The sequence below is a fragment of the Chiroxiphia lanceolata genome, chromosome 12 (genome assembly GCF_009829145.1).
Source record: "Chiroxiphia lanceolata isolate bChiLan1 chromosome 12, bChiLan1.pri, whole genome shotgun sequence".
NCBI lineage: Eukaryota > Metazoa > Chordata > Aves > Passeriformes > Pipridae > Chiroxiphia > Chiroxiphia lanceolata.
The window spans coordinates 14,882,887-14,907,203 of record NC_045648.1 but is presented as its reverse complement, the minus strand read 5'-3'; the positions used below and the strand labels follow the sequence as shown (position 1 = coordinate 14,907,203).

Sequence of the window (24,317 nt, the reverse complement as noted above, 5' to 3'; positions counted from 1 at the left end):
ATTTTAATACCCAGTACAGATCTACCTATAGGAGATTTTAAAGTTTAATACCCAGTACAAATCTACAGAGTGTACTACTCTAGCTTCAGATATAGGAGATCTTTAGTGGTACAGAATTAATTTGACATATTCCATGTAAAGATGGTACCTCTCTGTTTCCATGTGGTTGTTTGTGTTTAGGTACCTATCTAATGTGTATAAAAAGATTCAGTGTATGGTGACTGCCACAGGATATGGATCCATGTTTGTTATGGCCAGAGAAACTGGGGACTATTGATACTTTTCTTATTTCCTCTGTAGCAAGCAGATGACGACTGAGGTACTGGGGTTTGTTTTCTATATAATAACCTCATTAGAAGTGGGGAATGAACAGAGAAGGTTGACATCGTGCTCTGAAGGATACCTGTAAGTTTTGTCTTTGAGTTACACAGGCAGTGGTTTGGTTTCCAAAAGATGAGGGCAGGTCCAAGGAAAGTGTAAAATAGATGAAGACTGCGGGAGATGTTGAAAGCAAGAAAAATCCCCATGCATAAAACAATAGTCTCCTTTACTAAAAATATAAATGAGAGGGGAGTTGTTTTCTTTTGCAATTACAAACAGCTGTTAGTAATATTCTAAAAATCAGTACAGCTAGGACTAATCACTGCAGTAATAATGGATTTCCTCCCTTAGTAAAAAGGAATGCTCCTAGGGAATTAATTAATTAAAAAATACTTAATATACCTATTACTTGAAGCAATCTTATCTGTCCATATTTCCTGTTCATGCAGACTAAACTTAACAGCCTGTTAGACTTACAGACCCAAGTCATAGTGTGGGGTTTCTCACTTGTGATGGTAGCAGTACACATTTTCTGGTTGTTTCTGTCTTGTCACTGGTACATTTTTTGTTTCTGGATTTACACAGCTCTGGTCTGATGTTTCAAAAGTTGACAGCCTTGTATGTGTGTGTGTGTTTGCAGAAGCTCTGGATTTTTGGTGCAAGTTCTTAAGTAAGATGTTGCTCTCTTTCTGCAACAACACTAAAAATTGTTGAATAGAATAGAATAGAACAGAAGTTAAAAAAACAAATGTTGCTTGTAGCTCAAAACACTGTCATTTAATGATATTTAACAGTGGTCAAATGACAAAGTAAAGACTTTAATAGTCTTTCATTGTATATTGCCCCTCTGCCTCAAGCATACCACTAGAAAAGGTCACACACCATCAGCCAGATAAGAAATCACTGTGCAAACGTCAAAGGCTGTAAAAGTAACTGCAAGGGACTTTAATTGAGTCTTGTGTCCATACACTGTGTCCTGACGTGTCAGAACTGCACACTGACAGCTGGCTGTAGAGGACCCTTCCAACTGTGGCCTGAGGCTTCAGCTCTGTGGGCTTGGCCTGGGCACAGAGGTAACCCAGGTTCTGGTTTTATCAAGATTGACCATGAGTTGGTCTTCACTGGGGCCTCTAATCATGAATTGCTTTCCAGTGGCCAACTTCTTTTGGTTCAGACCAAGGCTGACTTTGTGCTGTGAATGAACATGGTGAACTCTATTAATAAACTTACTGATCTTCCTCCTCAAGAACTGTAGAAAAAAGTATCAGCTGCACTTGGGGCAGTGGCAGAATGGAACTCCTTAAAAACTGTGTGCAAGACACAGTAAATTCAGAATTTAGGATTTCAATATCCTGTATCCACTAAAGCTCCGTCCACCAATCCACTGGGTTTATGCACAACGTTTGATGGCAGCAGAGCAGATTAATGGCTCATTTTCTTTGTAACAGAGGTTGTACAGGTGTGAGATGAGTTTTTGCCTCACTGCTGCAGCTAGAACCTGAAATGGAAGAATAAATTGCTGAAGATGTCCAATGATGGAGAGCTGTGACTTTCCCATATTGAGAAAGATAATAATGCTTTAGGTAACTAAATATATGTTGCTACAGAAATTTGTAGTGTAATAAAATTGTTTTAGGTTTTTTCCTGAGGTTTGAAATAGGAAAATTTCTCAGTGAGGGCATTATTATATATGGGCTATATTTTATGACTAAAGAAATCAGCTGCTGCATTTTACATGAATGCTACTGCATTTTTATAAAATGCAAATAATAAGTTAGCTACTGCATTTTCCATGAAGACTACACTGTATGTGAAAGCAATGCTTGTCATGTGTGCAGAAAATGTGTGCTTCTTAGAAGAACCTCTAAAGAAAATTCCAGTAGAGTTATGAAGATAAAACCAATTTATTTGACTTAGGCTTGTATTGCCTTTAGATACACAGCAGCAGTTATTCTGTTCAGTTTTGGGATCCTAAGCAAAGTGTGCTGAGGATTCCCTTGTGTGTCTCAGCATTTGCATTCCTGATGAGGTTTTCTGGTTGCTCATAACTTTCCAAGCCTTTCTGGGGGGATGAGCCATGGAAAAATAAAACAGGGCAGGATCTTGATGCGTGTGCATGTGTTTATGGCAAGAAAACTATAATATATAAATTGGTCTAGTTAGATTGTTGGTGTGATTTCTGCTGGCACTAGAGAGAAATTACTCATAATTATTACTGAATCTATTTATGTTGGTTGAGTAGAGGTGGCTGAGCTGATTTTTTAAATGATCCCAAGTTAAGGTCAATAATTTATTTTGCTAGTGCTGACATGTGAGAATATAGCCACTTTATCAAATGTACTAAAATTAAGGATTTGCCTGCATGGATTTCCCTGTGCAAAATAGTTCTATATACAATTTATATATATAGGTGTGTTTCTGATGGAACACACAGTCATGGCAGTCATCAGGAAATGGCTCATAAATGTGACTCGTATAGAGGATAAGTATTTACAGAATCCATCTATTTACTTTTAGGTTTCAGAATGAGTCTTGATTGCTGAAAAGTTGAAAGTAATTCTAAGGGCTGATGTGTTGCCCATATTACTTGGCTCACTTACTGCTAAAATTTATGCAAAACAGTATTTGTAGCACAGGGAAGACAAGCACTCAATGAACTCCTATTGGAACAGAGCTTTAATGTGGCAAGTTGTAAGCTTCACCTCTGCTCTGCCAAATCTGGGGTGAATCCACTAATTTCCAAGTTGCTGTCTCTAGTGGTAAGAGGTTTAATAGGAATTTAAGCCTGTGTGGTGGTCTCTTTTGGGTTTTTTTATTATAAACTTACAGATTGAGAAAGCAAGTGCTGTTGTGTTCTTTTCTGCCCCTTTAGTTACCATTTTCTATTTCACTGCAGCGCTACAACGAACTTTGAAGCTTTAAAACTTTAAAACCTTGAGATGCACTCTGCCCTTTTCCAATGAACCTGAAAGTGAGAGTAGTTTTAAACTTGTATGAGGGATAACCTAACCAAACTGCTCTTTCCTGCTTCTTTTCTTAGCACCACGCAGAGCATCAGGCAGGGTTTGGAAACTGTTATGAAAACTGTTGTAAGTGCAGTTTGCTGCTTTGCCTGGGCTGTGGCCAGAGGGGTTGTCAGCACTGTCCGTTCACTGCTCCCCTCTCAAGGCCAGGAGGGAGGGCTCCTCAGCAGCACAGTGAACAGGAGCCCACCAGCTGGAAATTAAACAGAATGACCTTTTTCAGTGACAACCTCACTTGGATTCAGGGTCCGTCAGTGCTCAAATTTTGACACCTGTAGGGAAATAAATTCACTACAGGTTGTGTGATAACTGCTGAGGATTTCTTTCCCAAAGCTGTTTTTTCTAAATGCCCTCTTGTTCCATGGAGGAGATGGGGTTTGATTGTCATTGTCTGCATCCATTTTCATTTCTCAATGCAAATTGTCCAACTTGCTTCTTATTACAGGTTCATACTTTGCCTGATTTTCCAAGCTTGAACATTTTAAGAGGAAGATTAAGCTACTTTTCTACATTGAAACAATGTCTTTGATGAGGAATACTGTGTTACCATAATTAAAGGGAGGAGGTTCAGTACTTTGACTAGAAACCCCTCAGACTTGTACTCTGATTCTCTTTGTTGCACCATTTAAACTTCAGAAATAATTAACTTTAAAATTATTAGCATGATCATGTAATACTGCAATAACAAGTGTCAAGTGTAATTGCTCAGTTGTGGTTTCAAATTCTATCAGTTTGATTTGCTGATCAATTATCTTATGGGATTTATATTACAAGACAGTAATGAAAACTTAGACTCCAACCCTCCCACACTGAACAGGATAGCAAGGCAAGCTTTGAGAAAGAAATCCAAGTTCCTCAGACTGCTTCATGATAATGTAATGAAGATAAAGCTTTTAAAAATAGCTGTGTACAAATAATTTATGGTCAAATGTCACTTCAGAAACTGATGCCCCTAGATGGTGCTATAACTCAGATCCTGATTTGCTGGGAAGGCATTTTCCTGGTCAGTTGTCCTTTGCTCAGATGATGGATGAGGCTCACAACAAAGTTAGTGTGAGCTGGATTGACTGGAGAGAAGAATTAAACACAGGAAATTTTATGTAACATTACTACTGGTGAAGTCTCTTTAATATTATGAAAAGATTGAACTGTACATTTATGAGGGATTTGGATTTTTGCTTTTGTTTTGTTGGGTTTTGTTTGTTTGTTTGGGTTTTTGTTTGTTCTGGTTTGGTTTTTTTGGGGGGGTTGGTTTTGGGGTTTTTGGGTTTTTTTGCAAATATGCAATTCATGCCCTGCCAGGAAAGAGGGTCATAAGGATCTGTCAGCCACATCTGTGCATACACAGCATGGAGACTTTGCACCTCTGTCGTACCTTGGACGGATAAATAAGAATTGTTTGCATTCATCTAGTATAAAAGTAAAGTTGGTTTTCAATTAACACACTGAATCTTGCAAAAGTAATGTGTAACAGTGCCATCAATTTAACATTAGGCACATCTAAATGTTGCCATATCAGTTTGTCCCAAGGGGAGCAGTGAAACCAAGCCAAAAAGCCTTATGTTCTCATTGAAGCTCAAAATTTGAGATGTGGTCCTGTTAAATTTCCTTCATGTAAATTGATATTCCTCTAGATAATACATTTTCTGCTTATTTTGCATCAATTATATAGGAATAATTCTGATAAAATTCATTTTCCCAAGCAGAGCTCTGGACACATTCTCTATAATGATACGTTTCTGATGCAATAGATTTGCTTTTCATTTTTTGTTGTTTGAATAAGTAAAACCAGAATGTCACACCAGTAGAAGTGCAGTGGCATAAATAGAATCAGAGGCATGTTCTGACTAGATATCACTAAAATAATCTCTCTGAGCTATTTTGAGGCACTTTTTAAATTTGAGTTTTTCTATGTGAAGAAAAACTTGTCTTTCTTGGGACCTTTTTAAATTGTCGTTTCCACACAAGCCAATTGCTGTTATTTAACATTGCTAAGCAGTTGCACAGATTGAACAGCATCTGTAAAGAAAACCAATTAAACACCTTGGTACTGCTGGGATCAATAAGTTGGCTTCAGCAGTTGCATTTTAATCAATCCCAGTTCCTAGCATTTATAGAATTTGTTATGATAAATAAAATTCAATTTCCAGCCATAGATGCTGTGTGCTTAATTGTGTGTAAATAAAACATAATTAAGAATAAATGAGATAAACAGCCTTTGAATTAAGGTAACTATTTCAAGGGGTCCTCAGAAACTCCCAGATCAACTCTACCAGTTTGCAAGTACTGTATGGGTGGAATGTCATCAGCTTTATAAAGTTGGGTTTGAATTGTATTAAGATGCTTTTCCTGGTGGGGGTTTGGGAGTGTTTGGAAATGTCAAGGTGCACATCTGTCACATGAAGAGATGACTTAATGCCTCCTCCTAACGCATCCAGAGGTGTGAGTGAACACCACACAAGAAGCCAACAGCAAATCTGCATCCTAAACTGAAATTACAGGGGCATCCTTTGTGTCCAGTTCTGTGTAATCCATCCATGAGCCTTTTTGTCATGCTGAGAGTGCAAGGATTATTCCTTGGGCACTTCAAAGATTGTTTTATTTTTTTCTCATATATCTTCATGTTCTTTTGGTCAGTCAGTGGAGAACCAGCACAGCTGAGTGTCAGTGAAATTCAGATCTTTCCCTGTGCCTTTACCTGCAAGACAGTTTTTATACTCCTGCTCTGCTCCACTGGTGCGGGTTCGTCATCAATCATGAACTGCTGAGATGTTACTGAGGTCATCATTTGATCTGTAAATCTTTATTACTTTTGATAGTGCACGAGGAAGGAGCTCTGTGCCTTGGCTTTAGGAGTTCTCCTGACAGCTGAAGGAAAAAGTATTGCTGTCGATTGAACAAGCGGAACCGTGAGTGCTCAGAAGTGGTCATTATGGAACCTCACAGCTGCACGTTCAGAGATGTTGTCTGAGTGATAGACACGGGGCTGCAAAACATTCCCTGCTTTTTGAAGGGTCATTAATTCCTACATCTCTGGAAATGAAAGCTAATATGCAAAAAGGGGGGGAAAGTACTGCTGCACGAGCCTTGTGCCTGCTCACTGTGCTGAGCTGTGGGCAAGTGTCTGTGGCACAATGCTGGGCCCACAGAGATGCTCCCTGGGAGTGATGTCTTCCTTTAATAACAGAACCCTGTGACTTCACTGCTGCTCAGCCCTGTTTGCCCAAGTGCACCCAACAGAACTGTTGCTGTGGAAGTGATTTTTACATCTCTTTGTGAATGAAATTCTGAGGGCAATTAGGTTTTAGCGTTCATTGTGGGAGTAGGGAGGCAAATAAGAATAAATGCATTGTGTGGAGCGTGTTGATGTTCTGCCTTTCTCCAAAATGTAATCAGAATTTGACAAACCATAGAAAACCTGCATCAAGAGTGAGTTTAGACCTACTACTGCCATTAGTTTCTGTATAATAGAATTAAACTGAAAATAGAGCGTATTTATGTTCATGATTGCTTAAAACCAGTCATTATCATTTGGTATAGTGATGCCAGTGGGCTGGGGTAAACTGGTATTAGTTGAAGTAAATCCAAATTAATGTAATGGCCTTCCCATTCTGGATGAGTCAACGGAATTAACAAATGATGTAATCTTGTTTAGTCCTCAGTGGTTCATATAAGTAATTCCTAAATAGCAAAAGCAAATGGTATGTCAGGACTGCCTCTGATCCAAGAAGGAAGGGATAAGCTTGCTTTATTCTCCTCTACAAATCTTCCTGTTTCAAGAGTACCTTATAATTTGACAAAAGATCTTATAGTCTTAAAAGTCTATTTGGGACCCTGTTATGGGTCACTTACCCTTTGAAGAGAAATAGTTAGCAGGGTACTTGCCTTGCTCTAGCCCACATATGGCAGACTAAATATAAGGGAGAGGTGCTTGAAAGCCCAGGGGTCTCTTGACTCTTTATTTCCATTAGGAGTAAGTGAAAAGCTGGAGCCTGCCCCAGAAAGAGACCTGTGTGCTCAAGTGCTCCTTAGCCACCTAACTCAATGATTTTGTGTCTGCTTTTAGATCTGGACTTCATCACAGTGAATTACATGTCAAGATGACATTTTTGTCTTTTAAAATTTGCTTCCCTGACGTATTTGCAAGTATTGCCTGAAGAAGTTGGTTATTTCTTAATGTCTTTAGTAGGGAACCATGTCCTTCTTTGTTTTGCTGTGACTTGCATTCTCTGCTCAGTTTTTTTATTCCAGAGTACCTTTGTTCTTGGCCAAGGCACTATAACATTTGCTTTGAGATGGTTTATCTTTCTATTACATTCCAGTGAGAAAGGATATCAAGTCCTTTAAGCAGTGGTCCTTCTCAGCTGGGTCAGAGAAATGCTGTAATTGGAATTTGAAGGAGAAATTTATTTTCCTGGCTGAAATTCTGGTGGAAACTCGATTACTCTGCAGAGATTCTGAGCTGAGCTTCCTGGGGTGATGAAGAGCTTTGCTTCAGAAACAGCTTTTGAGGGTGGCAGTGAGGTTCTTTACCTGACTTTTACCTGTTTAGAAGAAGGAACACAAAAGAAATTACAGGTGTCAGAGGTGTCCTTTTCTACAAATTACTCCATGAGTTACCTCTGCCTACGTTTTTGTTAAAAAGTAGCTGCAGAATTAAGTTTGCAAATGTCAGCAAGAATTATGAGTAACTAAGGGATGCAGCCAAAAATTCTTTTTTTCCCCTGCAGACTATTTCCAAGTTTATCTCCTACTTAAAAATAAGAGGTTTTGTGTTTCAAATTTGCAGTTTAATTAGGTGCAGTTTTCCCCTACAGATTGTTCACAAGATGAAGGCTTAATTTTTTTTTAACTCTATTATTTTCTTTTTCTCTTTTTTTTTTTTTTTTAAATTCTTATAGATATTGTGCAGATTTTAAACCTTTAGGCAGCATTGTAATGGAACAGTTCCCCTTGTGTTTAAAAACCAATTCACATGCTGCTGGATGTTTTTATATAGAAAGGAATTCTAAGAGCACTGATTGTGATACTAAGATCACTAAACTTTATTAAACCTCTCAGTAAAGGTGCTTATCTTTTAGATTATCCCACCCTTCCTTTGCCTGTCACCCACTACAGTTATTAATGAGGAAGGCAGATTGCTCTCTTCACCAGCAGAGTGTGTGTCAAACTCACACCTAGTGGATGCTTTTGGCAGCTGCCTTTGAGATTAATGTTGCTGAACCCACACTGAGCAGCAGGGTATGACAATGATAGGCTCTCACTGGGAAGTGCAAAAGGCAAAACCGAGCAGTGGTAACTTATTAGCTTATTAATCAAGTCAAATTAGGCTTGTATCAGTGGGTTCATGATGATGCTTTGGAAACCAGCTCTTGGCTTTTAGAGCAGAGGAGTTTCTGCTTGTAATGCTTTGAGTTACTGCCAGTACAGGTTCACCTTCTATCCACACATCACACCTCTCCTCTTCTCTGGAATGGTCAGTGACATCTCATCTCAAAGCTGCTGTTAGGGCTCTGTGCTCTACAGTTGGTGCTGTTATTTCAATTTTTATGGAAATGCATCTTGCACTTTGTATATTCAAATCTCATGAGTAAAACCGCATATTAAATGTTATATACTTAATTTACAACAAGGTAGGGTGTAAGGGGCTCAAAAGTGAAAATTGTGTAAGCTGAAAAGAATAGAAATACCCAAATGATCAAATCCTTCTTCCAGTGCTGTAACAAGTCTATAATTTGTAGCCCTTCCCTGCAAATATCCTCTGTGTTCTGGAATTGCTGCTAAGACCAGCAGTTTCCATGGTTTGGAATACCAGCTTAGGAAAGGGAAAACAACAGGAGCTGGAAATGTTTCGATCCTCAGCTCGAATGGATTTGGAAATTATGTTTAATTTTGGCCTTTCCATAGATGTTGCTGTAGTATACAGCCATAAATAAAGAGGCTATAATTGAATTGTTATACTACAGTCTTGTACAAACAGGAAATAACTTGAAAGGGTCTTGAAAATACTGTGCTTATTCTAGAGAATGGGTTGAGGCATTTCCAAACTATGAACTCACAGAAAATGACAAAGGTTTTTCTGAAAGTTGTTTTAGTGCCTGAATATCAGTCAACTTAAAACACTGCAGTACTGGTTTTAATATTGCTAAGGAGGAATAACTTGGAGCAAATCAAGGGAGCTGTGAAGCATAAACCAACCCACATCAGACAAAAGGTACCCGTGATGTTGAACCAACCTAAGCATGGTCTTTTGAACCTGCCTGTACTGATTCCAACGTCTCTGGATAAAATCACTGCAAACATGGTAGAACAGGGAGACTGGACAACTTCAATAGCTTTAAGGCTGATAGAGACCCAGAAGCCAGGGAAACTAAGGATGTATTGCAGGAAGAACCTTCCTTTGGCCTCCTAAGTTTCTGTCAGAGCAGCTTTCCTGGGGCTACAAAGCTGTGCAGAGCAGTGCTTGGGTTGTTTAGCACAGCCTGACATCTCACTGCTCTGTGGCCTTGATGGAATCCTGTCAGAAGGTGCACGGCCAGGTTATTTTGGGATATTTATCCTGGGGTACTCTTGGACTGAAGCAACTTACCTTTATTATTTACTCTTGTTCTTAACATCTGTTCTAGTGCTGAATTTCATTTTAGTTTACTCTTTTATCACTCCAGTTGCCTTCTGTAACTTCGGTTCTGTTCTTCAGTAGTTGATTGGAGCTAATTGGATCTGAATCCTGGTACTGGAACAAATTCAGAAGAGCAAAGTGATCTCATGGTCTTTACTGCAATTCTGTTTTCTTTTGATAGTCATTCTGTCAGTGCAGTGTTACATTTGGGCTCTTGGCACTGCTCTCTGTTTTTAATGGAGCTTTTAAGATGTATGAATTTGTTGTTTACAGTGTAGTTGACTTTGCTAGGAAATTCATAGCCATTCTCAAGGAGGTGAAATATCAGCATACAGTTCTAGGTAATTACATGAAAGGAAAAGGGAAACTAATTTTTCAAATTGTCTTTTAATTTCTTTGAATTATTTGCCTGTTATAGACAATATATTTTGTTGTTGTTGTTTTATTTATTGAAAATGAGTACTGAAGTGATGGAGTGAAAGCTTGTTATGCAGAGTAATAAACTGGAAGACAAACAAATCTTGATTAATGATGAGCGTATATAACTTGCCCAAAAGAAAGTTAAACTCCTCAGGTTCTACACTTCATTTATAGTAGGGACTGTATTATTATTATTTTACTAAGAAAGAAACTCAGTTCTAGGAAATCAAGATTTCTTTTCTGTTTTGACTGTCACGTGTTGTACTACATTAAATTGGCTGGTGTCACAACGCTGTTGGCATCTCATTTCTGACTCATACTTGTGCATTTGAACATGAAATGAGGAATTACTTGGGTTTTATCTGTTGTTTTGCTGTGATGGGGAAGTGACTTGGAGTTCTGCAAAGTGCAGCCAGACTTTCTGGTGTTGTGTTCCCTATGATATAGAGTAACATATGGACAGCCTGAGAAATTTTGAAAGGCAATACTGAATTGTTTCTCTTCTTTAAGGACAGAAAGGGAGAAGGAATTCTACAGAATTCTTAGTCCTGAGTGTATCATGTTAAATGCCATTTCATTACTGCTGAGTAACTCTGCTCTTCAAGGAAGCAAATTAAAGGAAATCTGAAAGGTTAACTCCAGAAATGGACACTGTGGATTCCTTCTTACAATTCCCTCTCTTCATGCAGAGACTTCTTTTATTGGCTGCGACTGGAAAAAATATTTGGAATTTTAAAAAAGTCTGGGGGGAATGCCCCTGCTGATACCTAGAGGGAATTGCTCTGGGCTCAGATGCTGTGCTTGCATTTGACAAGAATTCCTGCTTCACTCTTCTGCATACATTTTTAGACTAACATCTGAGTTTTTTCCAAGTCTGGAAATTTCTCTAAATTTGTCTGTTCTAGCCCCAAAATAGACCTACAGACAAGGAGGCAGACGGAGGCCAGTGCTGGAGGTCTGAAACCCTTTTTTATTTGACATCCCATCTGTATGTGCTGTCTTACTGAAGAACCCACGCTGGCTTTGTTTCTGATGTTAGGAAGCCTCTGTGCCTAACGACTTTGAGCTTTGGCAGTAGGAGTCAATCTAATCCTCTCTCTCAAGGCAGTTTCCAGTTGCTCTGTTTCTTACTCACAGCTGGTTTGTTTATTTATTTATTTCCCCTACTCACCCGTTGATTTACAGATCATTTTTTGTCTTTCAGCTGGCGCTTCAGCCAGTAGGTTCCTGTGCAGTCTGACAGTTGCCAAAGGCTTTCCTCCTGTTTCTCTCCATTTCTCCCAGATACAGTCAAGTGACTGAAATAAGCTGTTGTAGCAATTCAACACATGCTGTAAGCTCTCATGGGAGAGAAAAGGTTGGTTCAATCTTCTTCCTGCTCAAATGTCTTGGGTGGTTGGAATCAGAACAGTCACTGCTTTCCTGAGCAAACAAACCAAAGATGCTGATGCAGGTGCCAGTCAGGCAAGCACAGCATGTGTGGTTAAACAAGAACACTGTACAGCCCCACATTGCCATTTTCTTCCCTGAAATTCAATAAGAACATCACAGCTTACACAGGTTGTGGGAACAACTTTCTAGTTATTCTAGACTACTTTGTGAGTCATTATTCTGCACTCTTGGCTCACAGGATGGTCAGAAGTTTACTTTCCACGTGATGGGGCTTTAAAGCTTTTGATTTCTTTTGTCTGTAACGCTCCCTGTGGTCCTGCAAGTGGAAGAGGGGGATATTGCTGATTTCTTTGTATCTCTGAGCCTGAAAGATTCAGAAGGGGAGGATCTAATGAAGTCAACTCCTTGTGCTGTTCTGTTGCAGTAAGGGTCTGCAGATAACTGGTAATATATACAGTAAATACAGGCCAGAATGTTCCTCTTTTATTCCAAGTTTTATTAAAATTGTGAAGATGAATGACATATCAGAAAGAATTGCCATGGAAAGGGAATTTTAATCAGGGTCAAATCATTGAACACAGCTGTGACAGATGAATGCAAAATTTAGTAAAGTATCTATTGTGAGGCTGTAAATTAGATGTCTCAAACAGTTGACATACTACTTGGCAAGGTAATTAATCTGGGTCAAACACTTGCACATAAATTATTTTTGCAAACAATTCCTTGAGATGCAGAGATACAGCCAGTGAATTTAAACTTTCAAAGAGATAAATGCTCTCTGCTTGTTGATCATAGTTTTGGAAGAGGTTAAAACCCACTAATTTGTAACACTCACTCTCCTTCTTTCTGTCTCTCCAGATATTAGAGGGAGTAAAAGTTGCTGGAGACCTTACCCTCAATTTCAAGTGATACTAATTTGTTTTGTGAAGGGAATTACAATCCTTCTGTTCAATATCTTGCTAATCCTTTTGGAGGCTGAAGTAGAAAATTTCTAAAGCTGTATGTCTGCCTCCCTCATTAACTCTCTTCTTGTTTCATTGCATCTGCCTGTAATTATGTTGTTTCACTCAGGGATTGTTAAAGCACTACCCCTACAACTTGTCTTCTGTCATTCTTCCTTTGGAAGGTTTTTTTACACAGGCAGGTAAAATAAACAAATAGGAAATTAGACCTTGCATATTTTCATAGTTATGGCTTAAAACTCTGCCTGAAGCTGCAATATGGGAAAATGTAATAAATCTTGGAAACACTGAGGTTCATCAGTTGGTTTCCAGTCAGGTGATGTTAAAGGCCAATGTTTCTTTGATAGTTTTCTTTAATACCTCATTTTAATTAATGAGTCAGATATAGCTGGAAGTTTTGGAAATGAGTCTCTGGAGAGTTATTGACAGGTGGCATGTATGGAAGTTTTATAAAATCATTACTGGCAGCCTGTCTTCAGCAAAGACAGGTTGCGATGTTGCTGTGCCAAGAATGTACAAACAAGTTTTTTTTTTAATTGTAGCTTGTTGCATTTCAGAGTAAAAGCTGTTATGAGACATTTGTAGAAATGCTTTCTGTGTGGCTCTGTGAAACATACCTCCCCAAGCAGAGCACAGTCTGACTAATCAGTCATTCCTAATTTAGCAGTGTAATTTTGCTAACACAGTATGTTCTGGTGTTACTGATTTTTGGTTGCCGTTTTCACGGTTGAAGTGCAGCTGAGCAGCTGATGCCTCGTGCCCTCATTACAGGCTCCTGCAGCAGCTAATGAGCGATGGCAGAGCCTGGGGCACACTCACCTTCCTACTCAGCTGTAATCCTGGAGTACTGATGCACTCCAGGAAACTGTTTGCCCTTATTAGAGGTGTCTCCTGCAGAAAGCCCGGCCAAGAGAATTTTAGGGAGTTCTTCTGTAGGGCTTAACTTCCTTTATCAACCAAATCCAAAATGCACTTGGCCTGATGCTCACCCGGGGCAAGGGGGCTGAGAATTGACAAAGGCAAGGACAGAAACTTCATTGAACATTTATGTGACTACATCTTGAGGCTTTCCAGAGTTCGTGGATTCACATGTGCTCCTTTTGAGTGTGTGTGTTTATGAAGAGAAATAAATGAAGCTGATTTTGATACAATTAAATAAAATTATTTCAGTAGTTAGAGCCTACTTTGGGATTCAGTGTTTCATCACCGTTAAGTATAAAGACTCAAATGCAACAAAAATATGCCTGAATACATCTGGTATTCAGACTGCAAAAACTGAGTGTTTTGGGTTGCCTGTGTTCAAATGGATTCAAGTTTTCTGCGTATCCTAAATATTTAAAGTTTCTTAACAGACAAAATGTATGTAGCAATGCTTACATTGAACCTTTTAGAATGAGGACCAGATCTCCACTGCAGACTTACTGTGTACCACAGCTTTCCATTTGGAAAAGGGGAGGAGTAGAATATGGTGTGAGAGTAAACATATTTAAGGTTATGCCATATTCAGTGGCTTGTTAATAGATACGTGAGTTTTTAATCACTGGAATAGTAGGAGCTCCTTGGAATATCACATAATAGCTTTGGCAAACCTATAAAAGAACAGCCCAGATTCAGGCCACGTGTCCTCATGTGATCTGTGTGTGTGGATATGGATACCAAGTTCTCACTGATTTCTGCCTTGTGCAAGAGAGAATTTTGTGTCTCATTCATCACAAATACAGGCACACTGTGCACCTAATAAGCTTAATATATTTCTTTCTTATTTTCCCTTAGAAGGCCAACTTGAAGAACACACAGTATTGACTTTGGTGTCACAAGTTAAGACAGAACTCCACTGACCGTGATGTTTTGCTTTGCTCTGACGTGAAATTGTGCCTCCATCCACACTGCAGGGAGCTGACAGAGAAAAAATCCCACAATACTTCAGACATCTCAGTTCAGGGGCTGCTGAGCAGCAGCAGCACATCTTGTTGTTTGAGATGATTTATTTCCACATCCTTTTCATTATTCAATTCTGATGCTGCTTGATATATTGTCTATCAGTATGCTTGCATCTTCTGATTTGAATCTCAAGGTGTCACCTTGCCTTTGCAAACCTGTAATAACAGCAATATATAGAAACATCCTTGTCAGCTTGAGAAGCCTCTAGTGCAGCTGAAGAATGTAGGTAGTGATCTGACTCTGTTGTTCACAAATATGACTGAACAGAACATCTCCTAGTCAGATTTATCCAGTTTGCAGCCTGAAGAGTAAGTACAATAAAATCATAGTAGTGATGCCCCTAAACAGGCATTCTTGAGATATAAGACATATCAATTTTCATTATTTTTAGGAAACTCATGCCATGGAATGTTATGGTCTGATATGTTTGTTCTTCTGATGTGCAGTAGTTCATGTTATTCCTAAATTAAAATAGACTTGGCTGCATTCAGCCAAATCATAAGCCTTCAACATACTCATCACTGCTCCTTTGATATGTTCTTTCCCAGTACACTTCCTTCCTGCTCCCATAGGAATGTTCACTTCATTGCCAGGTGAACAGCAGAAACATTCCCAAGCCAGAAATGCATCAGTAGATTGATCCTTAGCACTCACTACACTGCCCAAGATGATCCCTCAGCAGGTCCATTACAATAGTATTCACTGCAGCTTCAAGCAAGCAAAGAAAAGAAGCTTCTCTCGTTCAGTGTTTCAGGTAAAAAATAATGCAACTCTCCATGGGAAATAAGTTTAACTGCTTTCCCATCACAAGGTGAAAATTTCCTGCCTAAAGAGTCATACTAAGTTTGGGAGGGGAGAGTGAGGGAGAAGAAATGCCTGGACAGCAAATCTATTCCATGGTGATACCTGTTACAGTACACAGTTCCATAACTGCCACTGCTGAAGCATTTGGGTACCAAAGGATTTTGAATTCAAATGGTGCAATTTCAGTGTGGGTTGAAAACATTAATATATTACTTTGCAGGTTTGTACCAAAATAAGCCTCTGTTGTCAAGCAGAGATTTCTCGTAATATTCATCTATGAGTTACTGTCTTACAGTCCTTACATCCTACAAAATTGCACTATCAAAATTTAATACAATTTTTATGCTGTGAAAACACAGGGGCCTTCAAATTCAATCTAGATTAGACTCTTCTTCGTAAAAGCTGATGGAAAGAAAGAAGTCTTTCCTTTTATCTGGCTCTACATTCACTGCTTTGAAGTTTAAGTATGAAACAATCATCTAAAATGTTTCCAAGCATCAGCAATTACAGTAGCATTTTACATTGATCAAATCTTTTGTTGACATAATCTCTTGTTATATAAGATGATCATTGTCTGATAAAACAGAAGTAGAAAGACTTAATTATCCTGTGCTGATAGGCCCTGTTGTTTTCCAACTGCTGTGTGCCCTCCTTTTCACTGGGAGCAAATGAATTTTAATGGGCTGATCTGTGACATTGCATGACACTGTACCTCCACTGTGGTAAAAAGTGTTGAGATTTGTGTTCCACGGTGTCCTCTAGCAGCAACTGGTTTTAATTTCATCTGTATGCAAACCATGCAATGCTGAGCATTAACCAGCTTCAGAATGTTTAAATTCACCATTCAAAAGGTGATTTTGCCCTTTCATGTCTTAAAGCAAAACTTTGGCTGAATGAATTGGAACATTTCTGACTAATTAATGAGTTTTATGTGTCACCTCGTTGAAGAAGGGATATAAAAGATGGATTAAATGTTGCCTGTCTTCCTCCATCATTAGCAAAGGTGTTTGTGCCAGTGTTTGCAAAGTTAGCACTCATGCATGAGAGAGGGATTTGTGGGATCCCTGCACTTGGTCCTTTACCTGCAGACTTGCCCCTGGGAATAGAGAAATACAGGACTAGCAAAGTTTCTGCTATGCTGGGTTGTGCAGCTGTGCAAGAGAACCAGTCCCAGTCACTCTGAGATTGAGCTGGAGGTTTTCAAAAGGCTGGAATGCAGGCACAGAGCGTTTACTAAGGACAGCAGAAGGTGCCTGTGTAGTCTGGAAGGCATGAAGAGGTTTGAGACACCTCTGTGTAAGAGTGAGCAGTGACTCATTCACAATAAAGCTTGAAGGGCGGAGTTATGAATGAGTAAAAAATTCTTATGGAATTGGGGCATGTGTTTTGATTGAAGTATGAGCAGCTTTTCATGTGCTGAATCTGTTTTCTCAGCTTGCCACAAGGAAAATTCAGATGGATTAGGAATCATTGGGAATGATTCATTAGGAAGAGTGCGTTGGAAATGTTGCATCTCTAAGAAATGCAGGAGCCAGCCTTCATGAATGGAAGTTGGGGTCTTAAGAGTGAGTGACTTCACCTTTTCCAGAGGCCTGGGGTTTTTTTCCTTTTTGTTTGGTTTTGCTGCCTCTTGGTACAACTGCCTGTTCAGAGACATCTTTCATAGCAACACACCTGGTGAACTGCAGTGCAAAAGCTAGGATTTCATTTAAAAAGGAAAAAAATCTGTCATGACTGTGAGTGCCTATTGTTTGAAGGCAACAGGACCGTGTGCTGGGAGGGAGCTGCCAGAAGGAATTCCCCTGATTTAGTCCACAAGTCGACACTGAAATGATGAATTAATATGTTAATATAATAATATATTAATATAGTTATTAATATATGATAGAACTCTATATTAATTAATATATTACCATATTAATTAATATATTGTCATAATAATTATATGTGCAATTGATACGTTAATATTTCAGTTAATAATAAATAAATGAAATGTGGATTATGTTGTAATGTGGCAGCAGTGGAGGAAAGACTAATTTTTTCTGAAAATCACTGTTGATTAACACTGATGATTGACAAGAGAAAGTATGTCAAATTAAGTGGGGTTTTGATGCATTATTTAATTTAAATAATTTTACCCCAACAGGTAAGTACTTGTCTTTTGCTGACCAGAACATCCAGCCACTCTGTCATTGACTTTGCTTGGACACATCAATATGGCTTTGCTGAAACAAGCAAAACTTGCTCATTATCTTCTCTTGTTCTTTCCAATTCATCACCTGGGGCAGTCCTGTCTTTATATCATTTAATAAATCCTACCACATTATCCCAAAGGCTCTGAGCACTCCGGGCTGCACTGGGTCTCCCAGCCTTGGATCTATTTATTGATGCAAGCACAAGCACATTGGACTCAAGGATTGCAAACTGTCTCTGAGGCACAGCTATAAAAACAGAGAAGTACTTCTCTAATTTTAAAAACCACATTTTCCCCTGTAAATCTTATTGAGGCTTTAAATTGTAATTTGCTGGTCATTTCTTGTACCTGATAATACAAAGACTTTAAGAGGCAATTTAAGATTATCTGCTTATTTGTTTTTATCACCACATGGAAGTTGCTCAGAAGGTGAATATTTTGAAATATACTTCTACCTTAGTATGCTTTATTTTTCTGCACATAAACATTTGAGTTATTGACTCTGAATCACAAATATGAAGAGCAGCCATAATTTAATGAGTCTGTGCTCATTCTTGTTCCTTGACCTCCTTCCTCCTCAGAACCTTCAGTACTTAACTGTCAAGTTTAGAGCTTAAAGCAGCAACAAGGAGTTGAATTTGCTTCCTGGAGGTGACAGGTGTGTTGTCCCTGTGTAACAGTAATTTACTGCTCAACTGCTGATGCTACAGGTTCTATCTGTGATGGTCAAGATGGGAGTGGATGTTGAATATTCTTGCCTCCTTGACTCTTTGACAGCAAGTCAGTTTGGTGATATGAAAGCATAGTGGGGAAAAAAAGCCCAAACCAAGTAAGTTAGATTGGTGGGAAAAACCGTATGAATTACTAAAGTAAAATTCATGCATCCTATTAAATAATAAACATGTTAAAAAGAAGAAGTGAAATATGACTGATGAAGATGCAGAACAAATGTAATTTTTAAAATAATTTCAAATGTATTGTGGAGAAAGATGTTTCTACATAATGAAGACAATGAAATTATTATCCAAAATAGTTTAGTCCCTTCTCACAGGGACATAATGCCCCTGTGAGATGGGACTTGAAATTAATGTCAAAATCCTGACATGAACTCACATCAAATTGAACATTTGTACATTAACTAAGAACAATCACAGAAAGCATAGAACAATTTCATTTTTCATCCCAGAGCTGCAGTTTAGATTTTACATTATTTGGAATAGTAGATCATATCCATAATAAACTTCAGCATCTCAGTCTCATTTTAAAAACTTGGGAAGTGAAGTAGCAACAGTAGACTGGGAGGAAGATTAACTAAGGTCCAATTCAGCAGCACAAATGAGCAACCTCTTCCACATTTCTTTCAAACCACATGCATTTCCTGTTTTCTTATATCTTGCAAAATAATGAACTAAATATTAAGATGAGAAACACTGACATTTTGGATTTTAAGATTAAGAAAAGTAAAACTTCTTACAGAGCTAGAAATCATTAGTTAATCTAATAAATGCAGTAATACCTTTTTACTTTCAAATACCCCCCCCCCGAGTATTGATTGCTGCTCCTTTTTAGAGTTATGTATTTAAATTAGTATGAACACAAAGGATTCAGATGTGATAAGGCAGGATACCGTGTCCAGGTTTTGCTTGAAGGTTTGGAGTAAGGTTCAGGTGCTTATTAGGGAGCACAAGGTGTTCTCTCTGACACTGTGCAACCTGCAAGGAATCAGTTCTGGGACCAACTGGATCTACACCATTCTGTCACCCTGTAACACACAGCTCTTCGTAATTTCTTTCCCTCTGTCTTTGACTCAACTGGAATTTTAGTTTTAGTTATTATTGTCCAAAAGCTTGTAATTGAACCAGATGATTTTTTTTTTCATCAGCTAATCTGGAAATTAAATAATGGAGCAAATATAATTAAGAATGGGGTAACATTATTTTGAAATTTATGTTATGAAAGTACTCTTTCAAATGATCTATGGAAAGCACATATATTTTATCTGTTGGTGTGAAATCTGTGTGAGGGTAGAATGAATGTGAAGTGTGAGATCACCAACAGAACAGAGCAGTTATTGAAGTAGCACCATAAGAGTCAGTAAAACAATTATTCTTAAGTATCAGTCCAGTATAAAGTATGGATGAGATTAACTCACAAATAAAACAAAATTATTCTGGACACAGAAAAGGCCATGAGAAGGTGAAGTATAAACTGCAAACTAATTCATACACCCTGTCAAACCACCCAGAGTTCTCTTAATAAAGCTCCACATGCTCAGTGCTCTATGTGCTTATGATGGGAGACCTAATAAATACACTAATTTGTCATATGGTGAGTGAAACAAATGAGTTATATTTTCTATTAGCATTTTGCTCTTGTAAATCTTGTAACCAGCTCACACTTCATGTACAATTTATGGCACAATTCATAAATTGCTCTGGAAACTCATAGAAACTTATATCTGCTCTGAAAAAGGCAGAATGTTTTGCATTCTTCAGAGAGATGTTTGAGATGACAAGATTTCTTTTCATCTTTCTATCACATTAAGGCACTGTTTCACCATTTTCATTTTATTACTGTATAAATTTATGTTGACTTTGCTATTCAGATCCTTTCATGTTCTCTGCCTTCTCTCTGTCTGTGAGTTGTTTGGATAATGCATTGCTTTATAAAATTCTTTAAAGTAAATAATGTTTATTAACACACTTGCTATGGTATTTGACAAATAGCACATGGCCTTATAGGCCTTGTTCTAGCAAAAATCCTATTGAATATTAGTTTCTGATAAAAGTTCTAAAATTGAAATCAGAGTTATTTGATATGTCAAGAGAACTTAAATTTCAGCTCCCTGATTCTTGCTGTAGTAGTTATCAGTTTAAGCTGAGCCTTTTCACTGGGCTAAGGTCTCTCATTTGTGTTGCCTTTCCTATAGCAAAATGTTTATTGGAGTTCACGGGGTTCCTAATAAGGGTAGCACTACCTGGACTGTGATGCTACTGAAAGAGGACTCACACAACCTTCAAGTTACTCCTTGGAAAAGAAAAGCCACCTCCCTGGCATTTGACTTTGTGTCTCAGCTCCAGAATCAATTATAGTGAACCTCCAGCTATTCCCATTTTCATAGGAGTTTATTCTATATCGTTAGTTCCTAATTTTATCTCCTTCACCTCTTGCTCATATTTATTGAATTGCATTCTGGGCAATCAGTCTCTCTTTCAGCAGGAATCATGTCAGTCCTTTGTTCTTTTGGGTTTATCACGATATCATTTATCAGTGTTTCTCCAGGGCTTCCCAGGCACTTGCTGCAGTGTTATGTAAGCTTTTTAGATGAGCAGAATTGGCTGCTGATAACAGATTACCTTTCTGCCCTATGTTCTTTCCCCTCAGCTAAGAACAGATGCAAATCACAAGTACTACCAGCCGAGTAACAGCATTAATCAGTGCTTTGTCTCTGTGCAGACATCCCTGGCAACATGCTGAAGGGTTTCACTGCAGAGGGAACCCAGAATTTTAACTCCCAAATTCCCTTCTTTCTACAAACACAAAGTCTTTTTTACTGACTTGGTTATACTTCCAAAGTAGTTTTGCAGCAGGGGTTTCTGCAATGCTGTTCTGGTGACTGTCAGTGCTTTCCAAGGTCTCTCACACTGTCAGCTTCCTGATGTACCAGCAGAAGACTGTGTGGGTGGAGTATTTAATGATGTAATCTCATTAACACAGATACAGGGCTTACTTAAAACTGCCTAATGTTTGCACAACGCCTGCCTTTCACCTTGAAATAGAGCTATAAAGTTGAAGTTACTTTTCCAATTCATTACATTGTTAATATTGCTGAGAGAGTAAAGTAAGACATTAACATAATTGTTTAAAAGATTTTTTAAAATGGATTTGAAATCTTGTCCATGTCTTTAGGTAGGTTTCCTCTCAAAAGATGTGATCTGTTGTTAAAATCAATCAAAAGTGTCCCTTCTACAGGAATTATGTCAATTATGCTGATGCTTTAATTAATTTTTCAGTATAAAGCAGTTTCACTGTGTCTTATTTGTAGTGGAAAAGAAACTAATGGGATTTCAGTAACAGTGGCTTTCTGGTTCATGCAGGTTGGACAGTCTCGTCAGGCTATGCTGAGAGCGTGGGCTTGTTTGTTTACAGGTTGTCTGGTTTCCTGTCAATGTTCAGTGCTTTGCACTGCTCAGCCCACTAGAATTCTGTTAGGTTTATTTATTTTAAAAAGGAAATAAACTTCCGAGGACTTGGTATATCCTTTCTGTAATAAAACACACTGAGCTGTGCTTCCTAGAATCTGTGATTATAGATTTTATTGGGTTGGGTGCCAGCTGAAGCTTTTGCTTCTCCCATGTGTTAGCCTAAGCAGTTGCAATTGGTTTTGCACTTAAAAATTCCTTTTAACACTTCCTAAAAAAACCCCAGAAAATCAAGGAGAAGGAAAGTTTCTGCATTGTTACTGGCTGCAAAAAGGTGGAATAAATGGTTCCATTACCTTTGAAACTGCAGTCTGTACAGTCAATATTGTGTGGTTGGTAGAGAAAATCTAGTGTATCTTTGCTGTCATAAATTTCAGTGTTGATGTAATAATACTTGTGAATGCCCCCCTTCTGATTTCAGTGGTGTGATCTAAAATCCAGCTGCAGAGTTAAGTGCTGGTGTCCAATTGAGCCCAGTAATGTGAATAAAAGTTAGTGTCTGAGATTAGTCACCAGACTTGAGTGTGCAAAGCAAATACACTCGACCCCCTGATGTAATGTCAGTGTTGTCAGGGATTATTTCAGTAAATCTAACTCACAAGGAGAAACCTGGAGATGCCTTCCTGGATCATCTGTTGTCATTTGGTTTACTTAGAATGAGCTCTACAAGCCCCATGATCTTTGTACTGTGTTTATGTTCTCAATAGTAAGGTCTCTCTGAAGGTATATTTATTATACATAACATGATCATTTTAGTAGTCTGCTATTTCTGACATGGTTTTAAGTTTGTGCTTAAACTATACTTCATAGCTGAGAAAGAGTGAAGGATTTTTGAGATGTGATACGCTGATTGTGATTTCAATAAAACAAAAGATAAGTAATGAAGATAAAAATTCAAATGTCCATGTTCCTCTCAGCTTTGACAGTCAAGAACCAGCTCATTCTTTTGTGTCAAATACATCTATTTCAAATGCATTATTCATTCCTTGTGGTGCTTATGTGGATTCCCAGTCTCAAAATACCTTTCCTGGGAACACTTACTGCCCATAAACGACCAAAGTCACACTGAGTATAATATTTATTAACTTATAGCTGTGTAAATTATATACAGGTAGACTAGTCATTTGTATTTAAACAGAGAATTGATTCCTTTTGATACTGAAAAACATCCAGCCTGTATTATTAAGTTTTCTTTGAAAATGTTAATGTAACTAAGCTGCAGAAAAAGCTGTTTGAATACTCCAGAACCCACCGGTTATTTCAGAAGTATACAATTATTCCAATATTTCACAGATTTAAAAAACAAAACCAACAAACATGTGGTGTGGTATTATTGACAAAACCAGTTTTTTTTACTTTAAAAACATGTAAATTTAAAGAGGCACTGACTAAAATACGTTTATCTCCACAGCTGGATGCTACATGCAAAGAACACTTCAGCAGTTTGAAATTTGGCACACACAAATCTAACCTTGAACTGTTGTGTATGTTGTTGCAGATCACCCGGGGTCAGGAGAGCACGATCTCTTCTCAGGATGCAGTGACATGGACCAGCTCATTGGCAGCATGAGAATCCATGACCCAGCAAAGACAGAGGTAGGTGTAAGGCCTTTTTTTCTGTTTTGTGTCCACCATCACCACACTCTCTGTAATTTGGGAAGATGTATTTAATACCCTGTAACTGCAGGTGTATGATTGTTCTTATGCCTGTTCTCCTGGCATATAACTGTTGCTGTTCTCATTTGCTGTCACAACAGTCTCGCCAGTTCAACTTCTTAATTAAATTGAAATGGGTATGACAAATTTATTCTGATTGATAGTGTTGCCCTTGATTATCAGGTGGTGAGCTGGGTGTTGTCTGCTCTGGGTGCAAGTCAGTATGACCAAGAGCATCAGTGATAGTGGATTGCCACTGAACTTGAAGAACTTGCTTGCACTTTAATTTGCATGGGTTTCATTTTCAAAATAGGATCAGAACTTTCAGTAGAAGTGTGTAACCCAGAATATGCATTATGAAGAGTTACAAGTGTGAGTGTAAGGGCAAGCTTTGTTTTTGGATAAAACAAGAAATGCCTGATTAATCTGAACTGTAGAAACATGGTGGTATTGACTCTGCACAAAGGGTAGGAAGAGGTTTGGTTGTTACATCTGTCCCATACTCTGGTTCTGTGTGGCTCATTATGCTGTGAGATGAGCAATAACTCAGAAGTAGCTTTTTTAGGACTCTTGGATGGACCAGCGTTATTTTTATTTAGAGTAAGTACTGTCTTTTGATATCCAACTTGCTTCCTGAAGACAGGGAGATTTTCTATATATCTTTGTGCTATTTCTGCTTAAAATAACCAGCACAGACAAAACCTTTACCCATTTGCTCTCTCAAGTACACTTTACTTAAGACTAGGTGTTATGATTTAACTTTCTAAAAATCTGTTCATCAAC

At 38.3% G+C, this 24,317-nt stretch overlaps 1 protein-coding gene across 3 annotated transcripts in view; it reads left to right on the top strand.

Moving 5' to 3' along the window:
- The window catches only part of MYO1E (myosin IE), a 242,838-nt gene that overhangs the window by 27,988 nt on the left and 190,533 nt on the right, over positions 1-24,317 (top strand). For all 3 annotated transcript variants that reach the window (XM_032700486.1, XM_032700487.1, XM_032700488.1), the window contains exon 3: positions 23,377-23,474. The gene's annotated coding sequence lies outside the window, so the exon portion shown is untranslated. The remainder of the gene's footprint in view (positions 1-23,376; positions 23,475-24,317) is intronic.